The sequence below is a fragment of the Mobula hypostoma genome, chromosome 12 (genome assembly GCF_963921235.1).
Source record: "Mobula hypostoma chromosome 12, sMobHyp1.1, whole genome shotgun sequence".
In the NCBI taxonomy this organism is placed as follows: domain Eukaryota; kingdom Metazoa; phylum Chordata; class Chondrichthyes; order Myliobatiformes; family Myliobatidae; genus Mobula; species Mobula hypostoma.
In genome coordinates this window covers 70,167,248-70,179,137 of record NC_086108.1, presented here as the reverse complement: position 1 = coordinate 70,179,137, position 11,890 = coordinate 70,167,248, and positions in this window count along the sequence as shown.

Below are 11,890 nucleotides of genomic sequence, written 5' to 3'. Positions count from 1 at the left end.
TCATTCCGTCACGGGCACCGCACCCTGCTGCGGCCACTCGCTTATGCGCATTGGGGAGCTGAGTATGTTGGTATTACCCAGCAAAAGAATAGAGGCTTGTGTGAAGCTGCATATCCAACGAGGAAATTATACTATCTCTGTGTTCGCATTTTCCAATGAGCTCTTGATAATTCACTTTATGGCTTTTCTAAAACTTGCGTACAAGTAGTTGGTGTCCGACAGAGAATGGGTTTTCCCAGGCAATATTTGTTCGGACATCCTCTCCTTTTTCACCAAGAAAGATTTGTTGTAAAAATACAGGATTCAGTAGAGAATACGGGCGTAGAGTTAAGTGTTGTTGCATTACTCTACAACTGAGTAACAATATTTGGGTTGAAATCCCTCTGCAATTTATTCAGGGGTGAAATGCTAATAAACTGACAAAATGCTTTCCATTTCCAACATCCTTTCTATGTATGTCACACGCAATTAGTGTACCTGCTAATTTCATGTACTGGGCAACTTCCTTGCCCCATTCCGCATTTATGTAATGAGCAGGTACACAAATTGAGAGATTCTTGTAATGTCAAGCACTAAACCAAGATGAAAGAAATATATGAATTCCAGAGCTCTACAGAAATATAGTGATACAGTAGTTAAGGCATTAACAAGATTATAGCCTATCTCTACATTTCAGTGTACAACTGGTACAATAAAACATATGATACTTAAATAATTTAATAATATGACAAAGTATTGCACGGTTGCACTCACTAATTATCATAAAATATAATTATCAAACAATTAAAGAAAAAGATGGTAATCATGTATTTTACCAATTTAAAAGTAATTACCTCCTTACCAAATGCCACCAATGAAAAGCTTCACAATAATTTCCTCAAAGGGTCAGGCGTAAAATGTGTTTGGGGGTCTGAAGCAACTCTTGTCCTGGTGTCATCTGCTGATCTGTGGTACCGCAGCCATGATGTGACATACAGCTCAAGATTCCACTGAACTAGAGGAGGTCTGTGTAGTTGAACAAACATAAGTGCTGATACATGATTTATGAGAATTCTTGAGCATGTTGTTGTTATTATCAAGTTCATGGGACTGAATCCTCTCTCACATTCAGCAGTACTAATAGGGATAACTTGTGAACAGCTCAGTAATGGGCGTAAATCGTGGGGGATGCGGCATCCACAATCTTCCACATAATCTCTGAAGGCATTTATTACAGAGGAAGAAGAAAGCTTAAACCTCTTACAGAGAGATGATATTGCAGCTTCTCTATAATTAGGCGGTATTTCAGCAGGCCAGTTATCTTTATCAAGGAAACACATTTCATTTAGCAGGGATTTATACATACTTTGAGGTTTAGAAGTTTGCGAACCTTTCAAGAATGTTGCCGTGAACATACAGTGCTGCAAATTGTTTATAAGACTGGTAAGAAACTGTAGATAATTAATGGAGACAATTTTGTTGTTGCTTGTTAAGGTAATTTCTCCAAACTTCCCCTTTTCAACTGCCTCTTGAGCTTCTAGAGTTTTTGTACCTGGTTGCTCTTTCAGTCCATGCAGTGATATTATGCTCTGTTGAATCAGCTTGTCTGCATAAACAATCATAGTAGTGCGATTCTGTAAATACTCTGACAGTAAATCAAGTTCATGCAATGTGTCATACATTAGAGCTAAGTCCAATAAAAACTGTTCCGAAGAGAGTCTTTTCAACAGACCTTCATAGGTATTTCTGTCACTCCCAGATCTCGTTTCATCCTTCATTGCTTTTTCAAAACGAGAACACAGTGCTTCATAATTTGCCACACTGTTGAAACTGTTCGAAATAAGCTAGCTACCCAGCTGGTGCCCAGAACATGGTCTAGTTTGCAAATTTGTTGTTCCAGTTGAGAGGCACATTCAGACAGTTCCTTTTGATTTAGAGGTAATCTACTGTAAACAGAGTACAATTTGTCCATAAATGATTGAAAATGATTTATTCCATGAACTTTTCTCACCAAATCACCTACTGCAAGTTCTAATCTGTGATTAAGACAGTGCCAAATTATCACATCAGGCTCCTTGAGAATTGTAGCAACACCAGATTTGACACCCAGCATTACGCTCGCCCCATCACTAGCAAATGCTACAAGGTTCTGTTTCAAGTAAGAGGCATCAAATCTATGGTTATTGAGACAGTTCAATAGATGCTTTGCAATATTTGCTGCTTTCTGATCAGGCAGTTCAATTAGATCTAAAAACATAAAATGGGGATCACCTTCCTTATCACTCTCACATTTGAAATAAACTATTAGGGCGGTTTTAACGCTCAGGCTTGTTGATTCATCAATGAGAACAGAAAACTTGCCATGTATCTGCTTGATATGCTAGCAAATTTTCTTTTTCATATTAATGGTTATGTGATTGATTATCTCTGTAGCACAAGTGCGGGAATGCAGTCCAATTCCAATGTCAATACCATTTTGTTTTGAAGTTCCAATAAGCCAAAGTGATCAGAGTATGATCATTCTGAGCTATATAATATGCAGAATGAAAAATTGAACAAGTTGCCTTTAGATGCGAAGCTTTCATGGTGTCACATAATTTTCCGACAGCATCTTCAATAGCTATATTTTCAACACTTAGAGCATCAGTGTGAGTTTTTGATAGTTTGTGATCAACAATTTTTTTCCTGAGAGACTTCAAGTGTGTATTTTGATTAGCTCCATAATAGGATACTTGGTACATCTGCCATGCCAATTCTCCGGTGATCTTTAAGTTCTTGAGACTGTAGAGCTTTACGTAGCTAGCCAACCATCCCTTATTAGCCTTAAACTCCTTCCTCTCGCTCTCCTCAACCCCCTCACAGTAGTGCTCATAGAGGCCAAGTGCTTTTTCACGCATAATTGTGCCATCAACAGGGATATGCTTCTGTGACATGTCCTCTAGCCACACACTTAATGCTTTCTCAGTCTTTGCAAGCACTTTATCATGAACCAGAGAGACCATTTTTGCCTTTGTAGGGGTAGCACTAACACTTCCACGAATTTCAGCTTCTTTCTGCTTTATTGTGTGAATGCTCGATTCATTCTTAGCGACCTTACAGCCCACTTCAGCAAGCGACATGCCACTTTTCAAAAGATCTAAGATTTTTATTTTCTCAGCGAACAATGCTCAAATAACGAGTGCTGGAGAGAGACTGAGGATCTGTGAAATGGCAGGAATCTACAGCAGGGTATGCTGGGACAATGGGTCGAGCGAGCAGGAATTTCACAAAACAGTCACAGCTCCAGGATTTCACCAAAAACGATCAAATATCCTAATATTATTAGTGGTATTTTCCCCACCAGCCTCCACCCCCTCTCCCCAGCCCCTGCTTCCGTAAAATTCCCTCTATTTAATATGCGGCCGCTGTTAAATTCCCCGCTTGTTTATTTTGACCTTTTTTTACAGAGGTGCCAGAGCAGTGCTCCGGTGAGCTCCAGCAGCTCTGCACCCCTGAGTTTATTAGGGATTAACCTAGTGTCTATTTATGGCCCATTGTTGTGGAGTTGCCTACAATGGAAACTGCTTTTCTCCAAGAGGAAGAGTTAATGTTTCTCTTTGCACAAATGCTACTTTACCTCCAGAGAATTTCCAGTGTTTACCAATTTACTTTTAAATTTCCAGTATCTACATTTTGTTTTCAACAACTTTTCTAGTGTGTAAGGCCGTTCTATAATTTTAAAGATGTGTATCAGCTTTTCACCTTTCCTCTGTTGATTAAGCCTTTTTCCATATTTGAGCAGCCTCCTCCTCTGTCAATCATTCCATATTTATAGGAGAACATCTATAAGAAACTAACAAAAGCATTATCCTCTATTGATTAAATTGAAATAGTAAAATTATTCCTGATTGATTTTGGATTAATTTGGAGGCAATGTGAAGCTCGGTGACATTGCAAAAGATAAGAGGTTTGTGCAGATTCTTCAAATACATCCTACAGATTTAGAAAATGTTTCTGAGTCTGGAGAAAAAGTCATACCTTCATTCTGGCACAGTTTGCAGGAGGTTTTGTTAGAACAATATAATGTAGAAGAAAGGTGAGATGAGGTTGATATGGGTTAAGAACGAACACTAATGCAACTTAAGAGGTTAACTAATTTGTTGAACAGATGAAAAATTTTCCATTCTCTATCAACTAATCCAAAAACAACCTATCCACGAAGTTAAGGAGTACAGTCGACGTTTTGACCTGCTGAGGGGTCTTGGCCCAAAATATCAACTGTGTTCCTTTCCATAGATACCGCCTGGCCTGCTGAGTTCCTCCAGCATTTTGTGTGTGTTGCTTTGGATTTCCAGCATCTGCAGATTTTCTCTTGTATATCCATGAAGGACCGCCCCAAGTATCTGAACAAGCTAGGAAGCCAAGATTCTAATCTAACTGTATATTCAATGTAATAAAAAAATGCTTTGAGAGGCTAGTCAAGGATTACATCTGCAGCTTGCTACCACCCAAACTGGACCCCCAACAATTTGCCTACCAACACAACTGATCGACAGATGATGCAATAGCCACTGCTCTACATACTGGAGAAGAAGGATGCTTAAATGAGAATGCTGTTCTTGGATTACAGTTCAGCATTCAACACTATAATTCCATCCAGGCTCAACAGGAAGCTCAGAGGCCTCGGCCTTGACCCTGCCTTGTGTAGCTGGATCCTGGACTTTCTGTCAGATCATGGGCATGTGGTAAGAGTGGACTCCCTCACCTCTGCCCCTCTGACCCTCAACACAGGTGCCCCTCAGAGCTGTGTCTTAAGCCCTCTCCTTTACTCCCTGTATACCCATGACTGTGTCACCATCCACAGTTCTAATCTGCTACTTAAATTTGCCAATGACACTACATTGATTGGCCTAATCTCAAAACAATAATGAGGTGGCCTACAGGGAAGAAGTCATCTCTCTGACACAGTGGTGTCAAGAAACAACCTCTCCCTCAATGTCACAAAAACAAAAGAGCTGGTTGTGGACTGCAGGAAGAATGGAGACAGGTTAACCCCTGTTGACATCAATGGATCTGGGTTTGAGAGGGTAGACAACTTTAAGTTCCTTGGCATCCACATTACTGAGGACCTGGCGTGGTCTGTACACACCAGCTGCGTGGTGAAAAAGACGCAACAGTGCCTCTTTCACCTCAGACAGTTGAGGAAGTTTGGTATGGGCCCCCAAATCCGAGGAACTTTCTACAGGGGCAGAATTAAGAGCATCCTGGCTGGCTGCAGGGGAACTGTACCTCCCTTAATCTCAGGATTCTGCAGAGAGTGGTGCGGACAGCCCAGCACAACTATAGTTATGAACCTCCCATCATTCAAGACATTTATAAAGACAGGTGTGAAAAAAGGGCCTGAAGGATCATTGGGGTCCTGAGTCACCCCAACCTCAATCTATTCTAGCTGCTACTAACCAGGTTAACGGTACCACAGCATAAAAGCCAGGACCAACAGGCTCCAGTACAGCTTCTTCCACCAGGCCATCAGACTGATTAACTCACGCTGATTGAGTGTATTTCTATGTTACATTGACTGTTGTATTTATTATAAATTACTATAATTGTACATTTAGACAGAGACGTAATGTAAAGGTTTTTACTCCTTGTGTATGTGAAGGATGTAAGAAATAATGTCAATTCAATTTAATTCAAATCAATACAGTGGGCTTGATTGCTCCTTTTTGGCTTTTGAACGGTGTCAAATATGTGCACTTAAATATGTACCTTTACATTTTTAAACTGATAGTAATGGATTTTGTGAGTGGCAGACAAGAAATCTTTGAGATATGGAGTACATCCAGGGATATCCTCCAGTTAAAAATAATTAGTATGACAGAAATTCAGCACCGAATGTGAAGCAGACCAGGCCACTTCAAAAGTATTATTTCTTATCAGAACTGACCTTCTATTTGACCTTTATTTGACCTTTTATTTGAATGCGCAACCTTTGTAGTTAAAAAGAGATAATAAAAAAACCAAAGGTCATAGGTTTAAGGTCAGAGGGAAAAGATTCCAAAGGGACCTGAGGGGCAACTTCAGCACACAGAGCCTGACATTTACATGGAATGAACTGCTAGAGGAAACAGTTGAGGCAGATACCATAACAATTGTTAAAATGTGTTTGGACAGTGCAAAGATAGGAAACGTTTAGAAACATATGGCTTAAACATAGGTAAGTGGGACAAACTTAGATAGACACCTTGGTTGGCAAAGACAAATTGGGCCATGAGGACTGTTTCAATGATGCTTAATTCTATGATTCTTTAACTAACTATGATTTGAACAGAAATATTCATATTTTCTGTTTTTGCCCTGGTGTGTATTTGATTATTTGATAATTCCAATCCAAAGCTCAAAGAAATATGAATTAAAATGAAGAATGTACAAATTTTAAGAGACTGTTCTCTTACTCAAACTATTAATCTCTGCACATTAACGAAAGTTTTCATTCTGCTCGAAATGCCTTTGAAACATGGGGAAGTTTTCACCTCATTCACTTTGCCATCAGATTTTTTGTGCCAAACAGGCAAGTTACATTGGGGACACAAAATTCTGGAGGAACTCAGCAAGTCAGGCAGCATCAGTGGAGGGGAATAAACAGTCGACATTTCAGGCCAGGACCCTTCATCAGGACTAGAAAGAGTCAGAATGAAAGGATATAGGAAGCGGGGAGGAGCACGAGCGGGCAGGTGATAATGAAATATAGGAGAGGAGGTAAGATAGGTCAGCGGGGAAGGAGGTGGGAGAAATGAGAATGATGTGAGAAGCTGCAAAGTAAAATGTGTAACAGGCAAAGGGCTGAAAAAAGTGGGATCTGATAGGAGAGGAATAAAGGAAAGGAAGTGGAGAACCAAAGTGTTTGGCAGGTGTGTGAGGGGAAAGAGAAGGAGTAATGGGGCCAGAGCGATAAGGGAAGACAATGAATGAGGGTGTGGACTGAGGGGAGTGCATATCAGAAGTTATAAAAATCAATGTTGATGCCAACAGGTTTGGGAATATGCCACAACTTGGCAAGAGAAGTAGCCGTGGACGGACATGTCAGTATGGGAATGGAAAGTGGACTTGAAATGGTTGGCCATCACAAGATTCTGGCTGTTACGACAAATGGTATGAAGACGGTAGATGAAGCAATTTCTCCCAATCTGTGCCAGGCTTCTCCGAGGTACAAGAAGCTGCACTGGGAGCACTGAATGGCACTGATGGATTCACATGTGAAGTGCTGCCTCACCTGGTAGAACTAATTTTGGCCCTCAGTGGTGGTGAGAGAGAGGAGGTGTAGAGGCTGGCGTAATATTTGGGATAATTGCAGGGTTAAGTACCCGTGGGGGGGGGGGGTACCTGTGGAGAGGGATGAGCAAGCACGGGCGTCACAGATAGAACAATTCCTGTGGTGGGGGGGGGGGATGCAAATATGTGCCTGGTGGTGGGATCCAGTTGGAGACAGCAGATGTTGCAGAGAGTGATTGATGCAGAGGCTGATGGGGTGGTAGGTAAGATCAGGGGAGGGGGGGGAGGGAACATCGACTCAGACCATGAGAGGCCTGCGTCGGGCATTTTCATGCCGTACAAGGCGCAGATTGGAAGTCTGTGTGGGGCGCCATTCCTTGCACAGACTAGAGCAATGTGTGGTTTGGTGCCTTGCTCAAGGACACAAACATGCTGCCACAGCTGAGGCTCAAACTAACAACCTTCAGATCACTAGACAAACGCCTTAACCACTTGGCCACGTGCACTATCCTTGTTACATGGGTAGGGGGATGGCGTGAGGACAGATATGTGGGAAACAGAAGAGGTGTGGATCCCCATCCTTTGATAAAAGAGTACATCTCAGATGTTCTGGAATGGAAATAAACTTGCTCAGTTTGAGAGGGTTGACTGTTTCAAGTTTCTAGGATGCGCCACAGAAAACTTCCTGTTGCGACGCACCTCGGCTTGGTATGGTAAATGCTTTGCTTGTGATTGCAAGAAAGCTCAGGGAATTGTGAGCACAGTTGAGCACATGACAGAACCAGACTACCACCCCCCCCCCCATGTTTTCCACTGCCTCAGTAAACCCAGTCATTATCAAAGATCCCACCCATCCCAGATATTCTCACTTCTCACCCTTCCATCAGGCAGAAATACAAAAGTCTGAAAGCACGTACTAGCTCTTCAGGCTCACAGACATCTTCCATCCTACTTACATGGATATCCTATCCAATTACAAGGAACGTTGCCACCACAGAAAGGCAGCATCCATCATCAATGACCCCCATTATCCAGGCCATGCTCTCTTCTCTCTCTGCCATCTGGAAGGAACTACAGCAGTCTCAAGCCCCACATCACCAGGTTCAGGAACAGTTACTACTCTTCAACCATTAGGCTCTTGAACCATAAGACCAAAAGATATAGAAGCAGAGTTAGGCCATTCAACATAGCTGATACATTTTCTGTCTCAGCCCCAATCTCATACCTCCTCCCCATATCCCTTCACATCCTGACTAATAAAGAATCCATTGATCTCTGCCTCAAATATACCAAATGACCTGGCCTCCACAGCCCCCTGTGGCAACAAATTCTACATATTCACCGTTCTCTGGCTAAAGAAATTCCTCTTCATCTTCTATCTAAAAGGACATCCCTTTATGCTGAGGCTCTGTCTTCTGGTCCTAGGTTTCCCCACCATAGGAAACATCCTCTCCACATCCACTCTATCAAGATCTTTCAAGGTTTCAATGAGGTCACTGCTCATTCTTCTGAGTTCTAGTGAGGGGAGGCCCAGAGCCAATAAACACTCCTCATATGACAAGCCTGTCAATCCTGGAATCATTTTTGAGAACTTCCTTTGAACCCTCTCCCACGTCAGTATGTCCTTTCTAGATAAGGGGCCCAAAACTGTTCACTATATTCTGTGAGGCCTCACCAGCACTTTCTAAAGCATCAAAATTACATCCTTGGTTTTATATTCTAGTCCTCTTGAAATGAATGCTAACGTTGCATTTACCTTCCTCATCACAGACTCAACCTGCAAATTAACCTTTAGGGAATCCTGCACAAATACTCCCAAGTCCCCTTGTGCCTCAGGTTTTTTAAATTTTCTCTCCATTTAGAAAAGAGACTACACTTCATTTATTTAACCAAAGTGCACGACTATACACTCCCTTATGCTATATTCTATCTGCTACTTCTTTGCCTATTCTCCTAAACTGTCTTAGTCCTTCTGCAGATTCTCTGTTTCCTCAATACTACCTGCCTCCATCTATCTTCATATTGTCCACAAACTTGGCCACAAAGCCATCAATTCTCTCATTCAAATCATTGACATATAATGTAAAGAGCAGTGGTCCCAATATTGAACCCTGAACCCTGAAGATTGTCACTGGTTGCCAGCAGTCTACCAGAATAGGCCCCCTTTATTCCCATGCTTTGCCTCCTGCTAATCAGTCATGAATGGCACCTTTGTCAAAGGCCTTCTGCAAATCCAAATAAACAATATCTACTGACTCTCCTTTATCTATCCTGACTGTTATTTCTTCAAAGAATTCCAACAGATTCATCAGGTGAGATTTCCCCTTAAGAAAACTATGCCAACTTTGGTCTATTTTTTCTTGTGTCTCCAATTACCTCAATGTCATCCTTTATAGTGGACACCAACATTTTCCCAACCACTGAAGGCTAACTGGCCTATAATTTCCTTTCTTCTGTCTCCCTTCCTTAAAGAGCGGTGACATTTGCAATTTTCCATTTCTCTGGAACCTTTCCTGAATCTAGTGATTCTTGGAAGTATAATTGTTAATACCTCCACAATCTCTTCAGCTACCTTTTTCAGAATTCTAGGGTGTATTCCAATTGGCCCAGGTGACTTATCTACTTTCAGACCTTTCAGCTTCCCAAGCACCTTCTCCTACTTTCACTTCTGCCCCCTGACACTCTTGAGTTTCTTGCATATTGCTAGTGTCTTCTACAGTGAAGACTGATGTAAAATACTTATTAAGTTCATCCACCATTTCTTTATCCCTTGTTACTAGCTCTCCAATGTCATTTTCCAGTGGTTCGATATTCACTCCTCTCTTTTACTTCTCATATATCTGAAAAAAATGTTGGGTATCCTCTTTTATGTATTGACCAGCTTACCTTCATATTTCACAAAATAATCTGCAGATGCTGGGGTCAAAGCAACACTCACAACACGCTGGAGGAACTCAGCAGGTTGGGCAGCATTCGTGGAAAAGATCAGTTGACGTTCTGGCCCGAGACATCAACCGATCTTTTCCACAGATGCTGCCCGACCTGCTGAGTTCCTCCAGCGTGTTGTGAGTGTTACCTTCATATTTCATGTTTTCTCTCCTTATGGCTTTTTTGGTTTTCAAAAGCTTCCAGTCCTCTAAGTTCCCACTAATTTTTGCTATATTATATGCCTTCTCTTTTGCTTTTATGCTGTCTTTGGCTTCCCTTGTCAGCTATGGTTTCCCCATTCTCCCATTGGAATACTTCATCATCTTTGGGATGTATTTATTCTGTACCTTCTGAATTGCCCCCATAAACTGCAGCTAATGCTGCTCTGCCATCAACCCCACTAGTGTCCCCTTCCAATCAACTTTGGCCAACCCAACTTCTCTCTCACGCCTCTGTAATTCCCTTTACTCCACTGTAATACTGATACCTCTGACTTTAGCTTCTCCCTCTCAAACTGCAAGGTAAATTCTATCACATTATGATCGCTGTCTCCTAAGGGTTCCTTTACTTTAAGCTTCCTAAACAAATCTGGTTCATTACACAACACCATTATAATTTATATCTCACATCCTGGCTGATGTTTTGGGGGCCTGTATTTAACTCCCATCAGGATTTTTTAACCCTTGCAGTTTCTTAACTCTACCCACAAGGATTCTACATTTTCTGATTCATGTCACCTCTTCCTAAGGATTTGATTTCAGAGATAAAGGTGGGAAGATGTGCCTGGAGGCTGTGGAAGTGAGCGAGGTCCTCAATGAATACTTCTCTTCTATATTCGCCAATGAGAGGGAACTTGATGGTGAGGACAATATGAATGAGGTTGATGTTCTGGAGCATATTGATATTAAGGGAGTAGATGTGTTGGAGTTGTTAAAATACATTAGGACGGATAAATCCCTGGGGTCTGACAGAATATTCCCCAGGCTGCTCCACGAGGTGAGGGAAGAGATTGCTGAGCCTCTGGCTAGGATCTTTATGTCCTCATTGTCCACGGGAATGGTACCGGAGGATTGGAGGGAGGTGAATGTTGTCCCCTTGTTCAAAAAAGGTAGTAAGGATAGTCCGGGTAATTATAGACCAGGGAGCCTTGCATCTGTGGTGGGAAAGCTGTTGGAAAAGATTCTTAGAGATAGGATCTCTGGGCATTTAGAGAATCATGGTCTGATCAGGGACAGTCAGCATGGCTTTGTGAAGGGCAGATCGTGTCTAACAAGCCTGATAGAGTTCTTTGAGGAGGTGACCAGGCATATAGATGAGGGTAGTGCAGTGGATGTGATCTATATGGATTTTAGTAAGGCAATTGACAAGGTTCCACATGGTAGGCTTATTCAGAAAGTCAGAAGGCATGGGATCCAGGGAAGTTTGGCCAGGTGGATTCAGAATTGGCTTGCCTGCAGAAGGCAGAGGGTCGTGGTGGAGGGAGTACATTCAGATTGGAGGATTGTGACTAGTGGTGTCCCACAAGGATTGGTTCTGGGACCTCTACTTTTCGTGATTTTTATTAACAATCGGGATGTGGGGGTAGAAGGGTGGGTTGGCAAGTTTGCAGACGACACAAAGGTTGGTGGTGTTGTAGATAGTGTAGAGGATTGTCAAAGATTGCAGAGAGACATTGATAGGATGCAGAAGTGGACTGAGAAGTGGCAGATGGAGTTCAACCCGGAGAAGTGTG